The 14,535-nt window shown below is 36.5% G+C and overlaps 1 long non-coding RNA gene across 2 annotated transcripts in view; it reads left to right on the top strand.

Moving 5' to 3' along the window:
* LOC136316191 (uncharacterized) overlaps window positions 1-14,154 on the top strand; it is a 30,623-nt gene extending 16,469 nt beyond the window's left edge. For both annotated transcript variants that reach the window (XR_010727668.1, XR_010727667.1), the window contains one exon: window positions 13,304-14,154. This is a non-coding gene — a long non-coding RNA (uncharacterized lncRNA). The remainder of the gene's footprint in view (window positions 1-13,303) is intronic.
* The last annotated feature ends 381 nt before the right edge of the window (window positions 14,155-14,535 follow it).

Below are 14,535 nucleotides of genomic sequence, written 5' to 3'. Positions count from 1 at the left end.
ACTGTCAAGAAATGCCATGCTTAAAAAAATTTTGTAGAATTAAATATGTCACTATTCTTTTTTTTTATCAATTTCTTTACTTTAATCTTTTCTTATCTGATCGCAAAGATAATATCAGCTCAAACTTCAAATCAACAGAGAAACCCAATTTCATCATTCTCATATTTTACCTTTGTCTCTTTGCTAAGAGATAACTTCTGCTCCATGTAGAGGCAGGATGAATACATAACCACATATATAAGGAGCTCTGCCCCCCAAACACACCCATGCACAGACACACACACAAATACAAACACCAGGCTCCTGCAGAAGGAGGAGAAAGCATGAGACAAATGAACTTCTGTGACAAATTTTCCAAATCAGGCCAAAAATAGCCCTTCTGCACAAAAAACACTGATTCAATGCAAAAAACTTACCATCTGGTTACTGTCAGGTCTGCAAGTGCATAAAAGAAGACTTGTTTTTATACTTTGATTTATTTTTCTTTCACCAAACATGCTGAGTTTTTTCCCCACTGTATGTATTGTGTCTAGAAAAGGCATATTTGGTCCTTCCTGTCCAGATAGTAGAGCTACATCGAAGTACAATTAATAGTTTGTACTAGTCACTCCCAAATGTAATAAGCTACATTCACTACTTTAAATGATAGAGTCTCAAATTCTGACCAAGTACAGTTATAAAATAGACTTTCTTACTGTTTTATGCAAATTAAGGCCATATAACTTTACCTAGCCTTAGCATATGTTCCCACGCAGAATTCTGATAGCAGAAAAACCTAACTACCAACTCCAGAAAGGAGTGAAACCCTGAACAATGCCAGGCATTTGTTTGAAGATATTCATGCTACAAGTTCTGGTCTGCACCGCCAGCTTTTACATCTCGCAGAGTGTGAAGGCCTCACTGAGAGCCTTCCTCGCACACAAGCCCCGCACAGCTGCTTTTATTTCCCTAATAATGAACATAGCAGAAATACATCTGTTTTCATGCTTCATTGTTGACAATTCACCAAGAAACATGCATCCAATAGTTTTTATCTGAATAGATGGAGAGATGTTTGGTCCAACCAAAACACAGAAAGGTTATACTATGTTTTGATTTTACAGTTGTGCAAGAAATTCAAATTTTTGTATTTTTTGTCATGCCTAAAACAAATCCCTCTCAAATTCTGACAATATTCTTAATGAGGTTCCAGACTTCTTCCTGTAGTGTCACTGCTGTGTATTGAAATTCATGTCTACTTTTCATGCAGTATATTTTGAGATATTTATCTGACAAGAATGAATTATGCAAAGTATTTCAGAAATAGTAAGGCAACACAAATGTATGTAGAAGGCACACATAATGTAAGAGAAAGATGTGAGCAAAGCTTTGCATTTTACTGTTACTCAGCATATCTGCATTTGATTATTCTTCATACCTCCCCCCCAAAAAAAACCCACCTTAAAAAATATTATTTCTCTTTGATAAAACCTTTGTATGAAAAATTTCAGTTTAAGAGATTAGTATTTTTCACAGTCTTAGGATAACAAAACATCCAGTGTGATTTTACAACTAAGGAAACATAGAGAGGAAGAGAGAACAGAAGACACACCTCATTTAAAATTTTCTATTCCTCAAAGAAAAGGCATTTTAAACATATCTTTCCTGGATGCGAGCATAAAGGAGTCTTAGGTGAGCAGCTATGATCAATCAGGAAGGTTTTGGGAGAAGAACAAAGAATAAAAGGTTGTTGGCTTTCATCTTAGAGTTTGTTTCAACCACACCCAATAGACATTTAAATGTAAATAACCATACACTAGTTAATAATAATAATTGTCATTACCACTAATATTTTATATTACTAGAATCAAAATATTTTAAACACACACTTAACTTTTTATCTATGTTATTAAAATTTAGTTTTAGAGCTAAATCTTCTGAGTAATCTCTTTTTTATTATGATTAGAGATTCTTCCATATAATAGTAAATAGTTAATTGATTTTCAAGAAGAAAAAGGAATATAATTTTTTGTTACAGATGGAGAAACTAAAGAATTACACATGTCCTAAAAGTTTATACTGCAAAAAACCTATGTGTATCTAAATAGATTATTGAGAAGAGTCAAGTTGTTTTTCTAACAAATAACACATTTTTAGACATTGAATTTCTTTGAGAACATTGGATCGCTGCCAGAGGATCATAATATCAATACACAAACCTGATGTTCTTATAGCAGAAGTATGCAGCATTATTCAATTGAGTTTCAAGTTAATGTTTTTCAAAGATTTATCTCAAAGGATGTAGATGAAGTTTCCTTGTTGGTATGTGCTTTAGTCTACAATATACTCTTGTTTGTTTGTTTGTTTTATCAAGTCAGCCATAACCTATGATCAATGTGAATTTCCAAACCCACATGTAGCTGCTTGAGCATGTGAAGACTAAACTTCAGATATGATGCCTATATTCTTTGAACAGATGTTTATTAAGTAATTGAACCAACAGTATGTAGCCACTATCTATAATTAAAACAACTAAATCACTTTGTGAAACACATTTGTCACGTATTCATTCACACAACGTACTGCATCCTGCACAGAATGCATAGATGATGCTGTCCCTGCTCTCCAGATGCTTAAAATTAAAAAAAAAAAAGGTCAATCTACAGGGTTAAAATAGAAAGAAGTATAATTTTAAAGACAAAATTGATCTAAGGAGCAACTTCCCCAGTTGTAAAGTAGATGTAAATAGGCATTTTCCAGCAAAGGTAAAGACTAGAAATGGGAGGAGAAAGGCTTAAGAAATATTCCCCTTTCATCTTCGGAACTTCTCAGCTTGAGGCTTCCTAGCCAGTTTGCTTTTGAAGCATCCCTTGCTGTGCAGAGTGCTGTTTGTTCTCTGTAGCTTCTTTCTGTAACCTTGCTCCCATCAGAAGTCTAAAACTTCGTTCTGTGAAACATTGTTCTTTGTGATGATTTAGTATTTACAAAGAAGGGATTTAGTAGAAAGGAAAGACTTGGATTTTAATTCTAATTCTTCCATTAATTGGGCATTCATATTGGTCAAGTCCACTACATTAATCCACGACTCACTTTAATTGATTGATAAAATAAGTATAATAACTTTTATGTTGTCTTACAAAAAATGTTGAAAATTGAGAACATTTTGAACATTGCATGTGTTCCATATTATTTTGTTAGCAAGCCTGCCAGAAATTAATTCTAAATTTAAAACTAAAAGCCACAAATGAATTTTTTATTTACGCAGTCATATGGAATCTTGAAGCACAATTAAAAATATTTTTAAGTGGTCCTTGGAAATAAGTGGGTGGTCAAACCGCCTTTGCCAAATACTATGAACCATAAAATCTTTACTCTTCCCGCAGCCATATTGGCCTTCTTCCACTTCCCACTCACACTTTTTTATATAATCAGTGAATTCACTGATTTCATAACAGGTCTAAAAACAGTAGTAGTAACTATTTTATGGTTCTTGCTTCCTTCTTCAACCATATCTCATAACATTTCCCTTTCTTCACTATGTTCCAGCCATCATGGGCTCCTGTTTATACCAAGCCTTGTTGATGGTGTCAGGACTTCTTCCTTGAGACTATTCACCCTTGCCCCGTATCTCATGGCTCAGATCTCTGCTCAGATATTACCTTCACAAAGAGCCTTGTATTATCATGCTATCTCCATATACGTAAAGATGACTCTCCCATTAATCCCTAGCACATCATTCTTAAAGTATTTACCGCTTTTATTTCATTTGTTTGTCTAAGTATGTGATCAAATGAAAACAGAATCAATCTATCAGCCTCTTGCTCTAAAAGGTATTCAATAAGTGTTGATTGAGTTCCATCTATACTGTTAAAATGCTAGCCAGTTACTAATATTACTACTTTAGACTGCTACCATATCCCTTTAGTTAGAAGACCTATTTCCACACCTATCCCCAACATATTCAATTTTTTAATAATTATAATGATCTTTGTAAAAACTCAAGCCAGATTTCTTACACACCTACTTAAAATTCCACAATGGTTTTCCAACACTTAGAAGGAGATCCAAATTTCTTACCATGGCTTGTGAGACATGCCCACTTCTCTATCCTCACCATCTACCCTCCCTCCTCACTCAGCCCAGCCATACTTCCATTGGTCTTTCTACTTGTTCCCCTCAGGGAACCTATTGCTTATGTTTGAACATATATCCTTCTGGCCTTCACATGACGGGTTTACCAGTTAACCATCACCATTCAAGTCTTATCTCAAGTGCCACCTGCTTAGACATGCTCTTCTTGACCATCCTCCACACTCTGTCACCTTTCATCACATTACTCTGTATTATTTTCTCCATAACACTTGTCACTATCTAAAATAGTCTCATTCCTTTATTTACTCACTGATAGGTTTTTCATTTTTCCCAATAACAATATGTCAGACATTTGAAAGCAAGGATATTCTTTGTCTTATTCATTGTGATGTCCTTAATACTTAAAGTCAGATCTATCAAAATAGTAAATACTTAATTCAAATATAGCTAAATAAATTAATAAATGGTTCATTTCTTGTCTTCCTCAGACAAATGTGGAAGAAAGTTGCCTATCCCCTACATTGCTGTATTCCCACCCAACCCAGTTGCTTGGTGCATTAGTTATGGTTTAGATATTTGTTAAATGCAAGATAAATAAGTGACTGAGTCTGAGGAAGATAATAGATATAAGCATTTCTAAACTATAAATCATAATTTGTTTGTAATGGATATTGTAAGGTATTTTTCCCCACCAAGAAAAAAGGAAGGGGCCAGAGCCACGAAGTGTGAAATAATAAAAGGCTTTATTGAGTACAGAGCTCTTCCCGCCCAACGAGGTTCTCTGGTCTTGAGAAAATATGGAGGCCAGGGAAGTCGCAAGTGGTGACCCGCATGGAAGATATTTAAAGGGTCCCTAGGGTGGTCGAGCTAATATGACATGGTGAAATGTCACTGGCTGACAGTCAGTTGCTTTTTTCCAAAGGATTCTTGGGGAGTTTCTTTTGGCGTGGTTGGTTGTGGGCGGTCCTAGCTAAAGTTCCTGGGCCTGACCTTTCCCCATTATCTGCCAACCTTACAGATATTGTATTAACAAAAGTTAATCACTCTTTCTAATATCTTTGGTAGTGTATACTCAGGGAAAATAGCCAAAAATTTCCTTCAAAAGAAATTTTTGGGTCAATAAGAATAGATTCTCATTTTAGACTCAATCCCTTAGCTGCTGGGATTCTTGCTTACTGAATGCTCACAGTTGAGTTCCTCCCAAACATCACCCCCACTCACCCACTGTGAACAGCTTCCTCTCCAAAGTGATGTTGCCACATTCGGTAATTGTTAGATTACCGGGGTATAAAGGTACAGACCCCTTTGCCTCAACAGGTATTGTCTAAAATCCTCTGTAAGAATTGCATCACATACTGAGTATTCATCTTCCTAGTCTTGCTTCTCTTTTTATTTTAGAGATGTTATTACTGCAATAAAAATCTCTATCAAAGCCTATTCTCAGGGAAACTCATCTAGGAGAGTTAGCTCTAAGATCAGTTGTAAAATGGGATTTTGGAGTTGGGCCCACCTCCATCCAACAGCATGAAGACTTATCACTTATTAGGTAGGGTTCAAGTAGCCTCTGCCATGCTGCCACAGTTCAGTTGAAATGGGATGGGATACATATCAAAGGAAACGTGTTGCTGATGAAAACAGGTGTTTGAGAGCTTCCAGAAAAGTAGTAATTATAAGGATTATGGAATCAAATGGTTGCTGCCAGAAACTACTGAGACATTAGAAGGATAAAATAAAAATGATGGGGGTGAGAAATGATCAACAAATGTGAAATGTGAAATCCAGAGGCCTTGGCAACTTATTTTTTTCTCTATGAATTCTTTTTTTTTTATTTGTTTATTTTTTTACAGAGACAGAGAGTCAGAGAGAGGGATAGACAGGGACAGACAGACAGGAATGGAGAGAGATGAGAAACATCAATCATTAGTTTTTCGTTGCACATTGCGACACCTTAGTTGTTCATTGATTGCTTTCTTATATGTGCCTTGACCACGGGCCTTCAGCAGACGGAGTAACCCCTTGCTGGAGCCAGCCATCTTGGGTCCAAGCTGCTGAGCTTTTTGCTCTAACCAGATGAGCCCGCACTCAAGCTGGCGACCTCGGGGTCTCGAACCTGGGTCCTCTGCATCCCAGTCCGACGCTCTATCCACTGTGCCACCACCTGGTCAGGCTCTATGAATTCTTAATTAAATTTTTTTTATTTGCCTGTGAAGGGCTTTTAGGAAGAGAATGCAATTTCTTTAAATGTCAGATAGATTATTTACATAGCTATACATAGGGAAAAAAACATGGAATTTCCAAGATCAAACACATTTGCAAAAGAGAATCTCACCAGCCATTTTTAAATGTATTCCCTGCACTTCATACATTCTGATAATGACCTGATAAAGAAGGTCTCACAAAGTATAGAGCTAGTACCACCTCACACATATGTACACAACTACAAAGAAAAGAGAGGATGTAGGTTTATTTATAGAAATATAAATATGCCCTAATATGTGGAATTTAGGTAAGAAAAAGTATTTATGTTGGAAAATAAATTATAAACAGATGAAGAAAATAAAGTAAACCAACAAGAAAGTGATGAGTTAATTATATAATTCTAAGATTGTAGGCTCTAATTTAGCATGTTGGCTCTGAGTGAGAAGGAGATAATTATCTTGGAGATAATTTTCATTATTGATTTAAAAAAAACTGTTGGAGGACAAGTGCTGGGCTGTACAATTTTTTTCACAGGCTTGTGGATAAATGAGACAAATGAGGACAATGTTGTCATTTTTCTATTCCTTCAACCTGAATTTATTCCTTCCATAAAACTGGTATTCTGGGATTATGTTGTTCCCATTTCTTGGTATTCATGTCCTTTCTCAACAAAATGGTAAGAATAGTAGAGGGTAAATAAGAATGCTGTAAGAAAAAGAAAAAAAAGTTGTCAGCTCAGTGTCAACTTCTTTTTTTTTTAATTTTACTAACCCATGAATTCCATAAATCTGTCAACTGTTCCTGTAGTCTCACTTCTCCCTTTTTCAGGGAAGAAACTGAGGCCCACTGCAGTCAAAAATCTTCCTCAAGATCTAACTAATCAGTGGCAGCACTAAGTGAAACCTAGAAATGAGCCATTTCAGTCTTTTATTAATAATATACATAATTAATAACTTTTTAAAGAATAAAAATCTCCTTATTTCCATCTAGAATTTTGAATATTTTTTTTTCTAAAATAGATTATTAAATAGTTGCAATGTTTGTTGGCTTCTCAAAGCGGTATCACATGTTTCACAATTTATTTATATTTGAGCAGAGAGTAATATAAAAATATTGCTTTTCCACTTGTGTTTATTTTCATATTGATTCACCCCTTCAGAAATACCTAACCCATCAGGCAATTTGTCCTAATAAATGATAAAAGCTCTATGACAACACATCACCCCAGCAGGTGACAAACATTCACACCCAGGAGGGCAAGTGCTTAGAATCCTCAGTTAGTGGTTTTTAAGTGGTTCGAAAATGTTAGCAGAAGTTCTCTTTCTAGTATCTTTTGGCAGACTATTGGAAGGGCAAGTAGCCAAGAATTTTACTTTAAAAGATGTAATTGGGTCAGTAATTATGGGTGATTTTTGTTGTTACTGTTGTTAAAATTTTATTAACCAGTGTCACTCCAACAAATTCAATAAAAAAAATTATAATTAAAAAAATAAACAATATTTATTTGGAAGTAGTGTAAACAGTTTTGCCCTGAGATAGCAATTTACATATCTGGAGAGATGACAAAAGGCAACATCCCCAGGGACCTGACTCAGGCTTTTTCATGCCTTAAAAAGTGACAAAATTGTTTCCTTAGCTGCTTGGAAGCATTATGATAGATATATTCTTAAATAGAACACAAGGATGTAACTTGAATCCCAGGCGTGCTAAACTTAGATTGGTTTACTCCTGTGTCTGAAAAGGAAAGTTTTTATAATTGTGTACATAATGTCTTTGAACTCTGAACATCTGCCTGAAATAGCTGTTTTTGATTAAAATTAAACCAAAGCTCTTCACAAGTAGAAAATCTGCAGCAGATAAAAAGAAAAAAAATGTGGCTGTTACGGGTACTGTGCAAGTTTCAACTTTCTTCTTCTCACTCCTAATTATGGGTCAGAAGCCCTTGCTCTTTTATTTCACGGAATAGTAGGAGTTTAGTGTTAAAAGTTGGAAATGTTTGAAGACACAGTACCTCTTTTCAGGTGTCAATATAAGAAAAACCTAAACCTAAACTTGTAAAGAATTTTTATGAGTTTATTTGAGCCAAACTGATGACATATTTTGGGGAGCAATATTTCAGATGCTTCAAAGAATAACAATTTCCCAGCTTCTTTTATTCATTTGAAATTAAGGAGAGACATACATAGAAGAGGGAGAAAGCAAGGCAGGGATTAATTACAGGATCGTTAACAACATTATGTGCTCTCTTGAGGATTCATACCCCCATCCAGGGATATTACTTCTCATATTTCAAAGGGCTATTAACCTAAATACACAAAAACAAGGAAGAAGCCTGGCTTAAAACCTTCCAGTAAAGAAATTTTCGGCTTGGAGCATGACTACCCACCATAATCTGCCCAGTTAAGAATTTACTTTCCATAGAATCCCCTTTTTTAAATCCACACAGATATAATGCAAAGACTTAAACCAGTTCAATAATAAATATTTTAATTCTTCAATGATAACAAAAATCAATATATAGTTTACTTCTTTGAATTGTCAATGTAAGAATGTCCAAACTTATAATTTTTCTGAATATCTTCTTTTATTAAATTTATTGATATATTTGTTAATAAAATTATATATAGGTTTCATGTATACAGTTCTATAATACATGACCCGTATATTGCATTTGTGTATTTATCACCCCAAGTCAAAACTCCTTCCATCACTATGTATTTGACCCTTTTACTCTCTTCTACCTTCCCTCACCCTCTTTTCCTTCTGGTAACCACAATCCTCTTGTCTATGTCTGTAAGTTTTTGTTTATTTGTTCGTCTTGTTTGTTAATTTGTTGTTTTCAGTTTTATCTCCCACATATGAGTGAAATCATATGGCTCTTGACTTTTTCTGTCTGCCTTACTTCATTTAGAATGATAGTCTCAAGATCTATCCATGTGGTTGGAAATGGCTGTATTTCATCTCTTCTAATGGTTGAGTTGTTTTCCACTGTACATATGTACCACATCTTCTTCAGGCAGTCATTTATTGAGAAACACTTCAATTCTTTCCGCGTTGTGGCCACCATGAATAATGTCACAGATAAGATTTTATATGAGTCAAACTGACAACATATACTGGGGAGCAAGAGCTCAAATGCTCTGAAGAAAAACAGTTTTGCAGTTTCTTTTACACGTTTGTGATTAAGGAGGGAATATAAGGGAGATTACAGGAAGGTGAAAGAAAGCAAGTTGGGATTAGATTTAGGATGGTTAAGCTTTGTACTCTTTCTTTATAATTTTTTTATTTCTTTTTTATTTACTGAATTTATTGAGTGACACTGGCTAACAAAATTATATAGGTTTCAAGTGCATAATTCTACAACGTATTATCTGTAGACTGTAATGTCTGTTTACACTCAAGTCAAACCTGCCTCCATCACTATTTATTTCCTTAATCCAGGGGTCCCCAAACTACGGCCCGCGGGCCACATGCGGCCCCCTGAGGCCATTTATCCGGCTCCCGCCGCACTTCTGGAAGGGGCACCTCTTTCATTGGTGGTCAGTGAGAGGAGCATAGTTCCCATTGAAATACTGGTCAGTTTGTTGATTTAAATTTACTTGTTCTTTATTTTAAATATTGTATTTGTTCCTGTTTTGTTTTTTTACTTTAAAATAAGATATGTGCAGTGTGCATAGGGATTTGTTCATAGTTTTTTTTATAGTCCGGCTCTCCAATGGTCTGAGGGACCCCTGTGTAATCATCAGAGAAATGCCAGTGAACTGGCCCCCTGTGTAAAAAGTTTGGGGACCCCTGCCCTAATCCCTCCACTACTTCTGTGGGTGGAGTGCAGAGCACATTTCTAGCAGCTGTGGCTGATGCAATGCTGTGAGAATACTCCAGCTCCCAGAAGCCTCCTGGGCATACCCAGGAAGGGAGCTCGCCGCGATAAGGAAGTGACTTAGTGCCAACTACACTGCTCCCTGATCTTTTCAGCCATTGGCTTTGAGGAACACGCTGTAACCTGTGTATATAAGCTAGTTTACTTCCTGAATAAAGTGGATCTGTGTCACTAAACCTGGTCCCCAGAGTCAGATCTTTGTGTCTCCGTCATCCTCATCCCTGGCAGGACTTGTCCACACACTTCTGCCCAGCTCCCTCTCACCACACTGTTGTCAGTGTCTATGAGTTTTTTCCCTTTTTTTCCTTTTTATCAGTCCTTCTGCCCTCTCCCATTGCCCAATAACAGTTGACAGCCTCTCTTTATAAATATGTTTCTTATTTTGGTTGTTAGCTTATTTTGTTCATTAGATTCCAAATCTGAGTGAAATCCTATGGTACTTGTCATTTTCTGACTAGCTTATTTCATTTAGCATAAAGCTCTCCATGTCCACCCATGCTGTCACAAAAGGTGAGATTTCTTTCTTTTTTACAGCCAAGTAGTATTACATTGTGTAAATATACTAAAGCTTTTTTTATGCACTTGTCTACTGATGGACATTGGGCTGTCTCCAGATTGTAGTTATTATAATAACACTGCAATGAACATAGAGGTGCATATTTTCTTTTGAGTTAGTATTTTAGGTTTCTTTGGATAAATTCCAAGAAGTGAAATTTATGGGTCAGGAGGCAGTTTTATTTTTTGTTTTTTGAGGTAACTATAAGGCTTCCCACAGTGGCATTCCCACCAACAGTGCATGAGGGTTCCCTTTTCTCCATGTCCTCGTCAGTACTTGTTGTTTGTTGATTTATTGATGAGAGCCATTCTGACAGGTGTGAGGTGATATATCACTGTGGTTTTAATTTGCATTTCTCTGATGAGCATCTTTCCATATGTCTACTGGTCATCTGTATGTCCTCTTGGAGAAGTGTCTATTCAGGTTTTATACCCATATTTTAATTAGATTGTTTGTTTGCTCTCTTGAGGGTGGTTAAAAGGAGAGGTCTGAAAGGGTGGTTTGCACATTAAAAGTAAGGGACTAAAAGAAGCATTTCAAAGATATGTTAACCTAGATGCACAGAAACACTGTGCTTGCTTAAGGCACAAATAAACTTTTCCTAAAAAGTTAAAATGACTACCACCACAACCTTCCCAGTTAGAAGTTTATGATTTATTATAGCACCCAGCTATCCAATCAAACACTAATCTAGGTAATGGTATGATGGTATTTTATAGATATGGTTAACACTTATAGTTAGCTGACATTAAGTGAAGAAGATTATTCTCCATAAAGTGGGCAGGCCTGTCCAATCAGTTGAAAGGCCTTTAAAAGCAAACACTGGGGTTTCTCTGAGGAGGATAAAATTCTACCTATAGACTTCTAAAGACTATTGAAGGAGAAATCTGAAACATTATCACCACAAATATTCAAATGTTTATTTAAAATACATGTTTCTATACATAAATATAAAAAATCAATAGTATTGCAATGTGTAACAAATTTAAGAAAATGTGCTTAGTTATGTACACATTTTTCTTTTGTAGATATCAATGTGTATGTTAATTATGAATATCACATAAACACAAAATACATTTTTAAAAACATTTCTCTGAGCATTAGACTCTCATTATGTCATGTAAACTAAAATCTCTGAATAAGCGTGATTTAAAAATCAGGTCATCACTAGACTGCCAATGATAACTATTTAAATTGTCTGATTTGCTTGATGTTGATTAAATCATTGAGAGCAACCTTGATTTGGCATCTCTTCTATTTGTTGTTGAGTGAACATAAATATTCTATTTGTTTTCATTTTTGTTGGAAATTAGTCACTAGACTTTCTATATAAATCTGTTTCTAGTAAGTTTATTATGTGTCAGTTCATCATCTCATAGTATACTCAGAAAAGTTCCTAAAAATCGGAAGGCTGGAGCCCTGGCCGGTTGGCTCAGCGGTAGAGCGTCGGCCTAGCGTGTGGAGGACCCGGGTTCGATTCCCGGCCAGGGCACACAGGAGAAGCGCCCATTTGCTTCTCCACCCCTCCGCCGCGCTTTCCTCTCTGTCTCTCTCTTTCCCTCCCGCAGCCAAGGCTCCATTGGAGCAAAGATGGCCCGGGCGCTGGGGATGGCTCTGTGGCCTCTGCCTCAGGCGCTAGAGTGGCTCTGGTCGCAACATGGCGACGCCCAGGATGGGTAGAGCATCGCCCCCTGGTGGGCAGAACGTCGCCCCATGGTGGTAGTGCCGGGTGGATCCCGGTCGGGCGCATGCGGGAGTCTGTCTGACTGTCTCTCCCTGTTTCCAGCTTCAGAAAAAAAAAAAAGAAAAAAAAAAAAAAATCGGAAGGCTGGAGACCCACCCCATCTTTGGAATGCAATGCCTACTTTAAATCTTCTTTCACCTGAGTTCTGTCTGAGTAACCAGTTGGTCTCTCAAGACAGTATTGACTAAATCGCCCATTTGCTTCTCCACCCCTCCGCCGCGCTTTCCTCTCTGTCTCTCTCTTTCCCTCCCGCAGCCAAGGCTCCATTGGAGCAAAGATGGCCCGGGCGCTGGGGATGGCTCTGTGGCCTCTGCCTCAGGCGCTAGAGTGGCTCTCCCTGATGGGTAGAGCATCGCCCCTGGTGGGCAGAGCGTCCCGGGTGGATCCCGGTCGGGGCGCATGCGGGAGTCTGTCTGACTGTCTCTCCCTGTTTCCAGCTTCAGAAAAAAAAAAAAGAAAAAAAAAAAAAAAATCGGAAGGCTGGAGACCCACCCCATCTTTGGAATGCAATGCCTACTTTAAATCTTCTTTCACCTGAGTTCTGTCTGAGTAACCAGTTGGTCTCTCAAGACAGTATTGACTAAATCAATACTGTATCCACTGAAGATTAAATTTTCAAAAGGAAGAAGATAGTTCTATTAGAGAGATGAGAAAATAAAATATTCTTTACTGTTCCACTGAAAAACTCAATACTTTTTATGTTAATTAATATATTTGATTTTTTTATTTTGCATGGCATATCAAGAAGAATAAAATAAAGAATTATCAGGCATGGATTTGAGTTCTTATTTCAATACTGTTTATCATGTGGCATTAAAACATCACCTTAATTCTTTTTTTTTTTTTCTTTTAGAGAGAGAGAGAGTGTGGAGAGAAGCTGGAAGCATCAACTGATCATAGTTGCTTCCCATATGTGCCTTGACAGCGCAAGCCCAGGATTTCAAACTGGCAACCTCAGCGTTCCAGGCTGGACTCTTTATCCACTGCACCACCACAGGACAGGCACCTTAATTTTTCATATATATTTTTTAACTCTAAGAACTGGTGTTCTGATTAGATTATCCCTAAAATTCCTTTTGGTGAGAAGCACCTTTAATTTTCTACAAACTACTAACTGTAAATCACTCACGAAAATAAGATAATGTAAATAAATTTAATAAAAGAAAAAGAGCCAAAACAACAAAAAAATAAATATTACTTCCAACGGAAAAAGTTAAAACCTCAGGCATTATTGAAAACTTAGTGTGATTTCAAGCATTTCATAATTATTCTTAACCCCCTTCATTCATTTCATTGATATGAGAATTACAGAGAAGGACAGAATAAAACTGAGGCCAGAATTCCAGGAGCTGATATGTTTATAGGCCAAATGTCTAAAGTGTAGCTAGATCTTGAGAGCACGCAGACAGGGAAATCTGCCAGCTACCCTTAGTTGTTAAAGTACACCTTGCCCACTTCTGTGTACAGATTCCAAACTCCAAAATGGGTCCCAGAGTCAGGGTCACCCTAACCCTTTTAAAAAGGGTACTGTGAGCTCCTTTTTTCAAAAAATCTTAGCTATGCTTTCAAGATCATTTTCTGGTTAAGTTTAATGAGAAAATGCCTCCATTCATCCCGTGCCTACTGCATGAGTCTATGTATGTGATAAGCATCAAGCATTCTGAAATGCTTTGAAAGCTTTATAAATAAACTTGTCTAACCTCAGACCTGGATAACAGTATATGGTTTTCATTTGTGAATGATCACTAAATGACTTTAAGAAATTGAGAAACTTGCAGAGAAATCTTCAAGGAAAATTGTCTTAGTTTTCAAATATTCCTCTTTTAGAAAAAAAAAATCATCTTTTTGCTGTGTAATTCTTTGGATTTTAGTTATTCAAATTACATTTTTTCTTTCATAACTATTTCTATCCTTTTAGAATAGAGCTTACATTGCTGTGTTTTATGGAAAACACATGATTTTTGATTTTTCCTTGACTCAGAGGTATTTCTCATGTTATCCCAAATATATTCTATTTCCTTAAAATGCGGCTGGGGGGACAGATGGGAAGAACAAAGCCCTTTATAATCACTAAAATATTAACTT

Source organism: Saccopteryx bilineata, chromosome 12, assembly GCF_036850765.1.
Source record: "Saccopteryx bilineata isolate mSacBil1 chromosome 12, mSacBil1_pri_phased_curated, whole genome shotgun sequence".
Classification (NCBI taxonomy): Eukaryota; Metazoa; Chordata; class Mammalia; order Chiroptera; family Emballonuridae; genus Saccopteryx; species Saccopteryx bilineata.
Note: the sequence above shows the minus strand (reverse complement) of the source record. Positions and strands in the feature narration are given on the sequence as shown.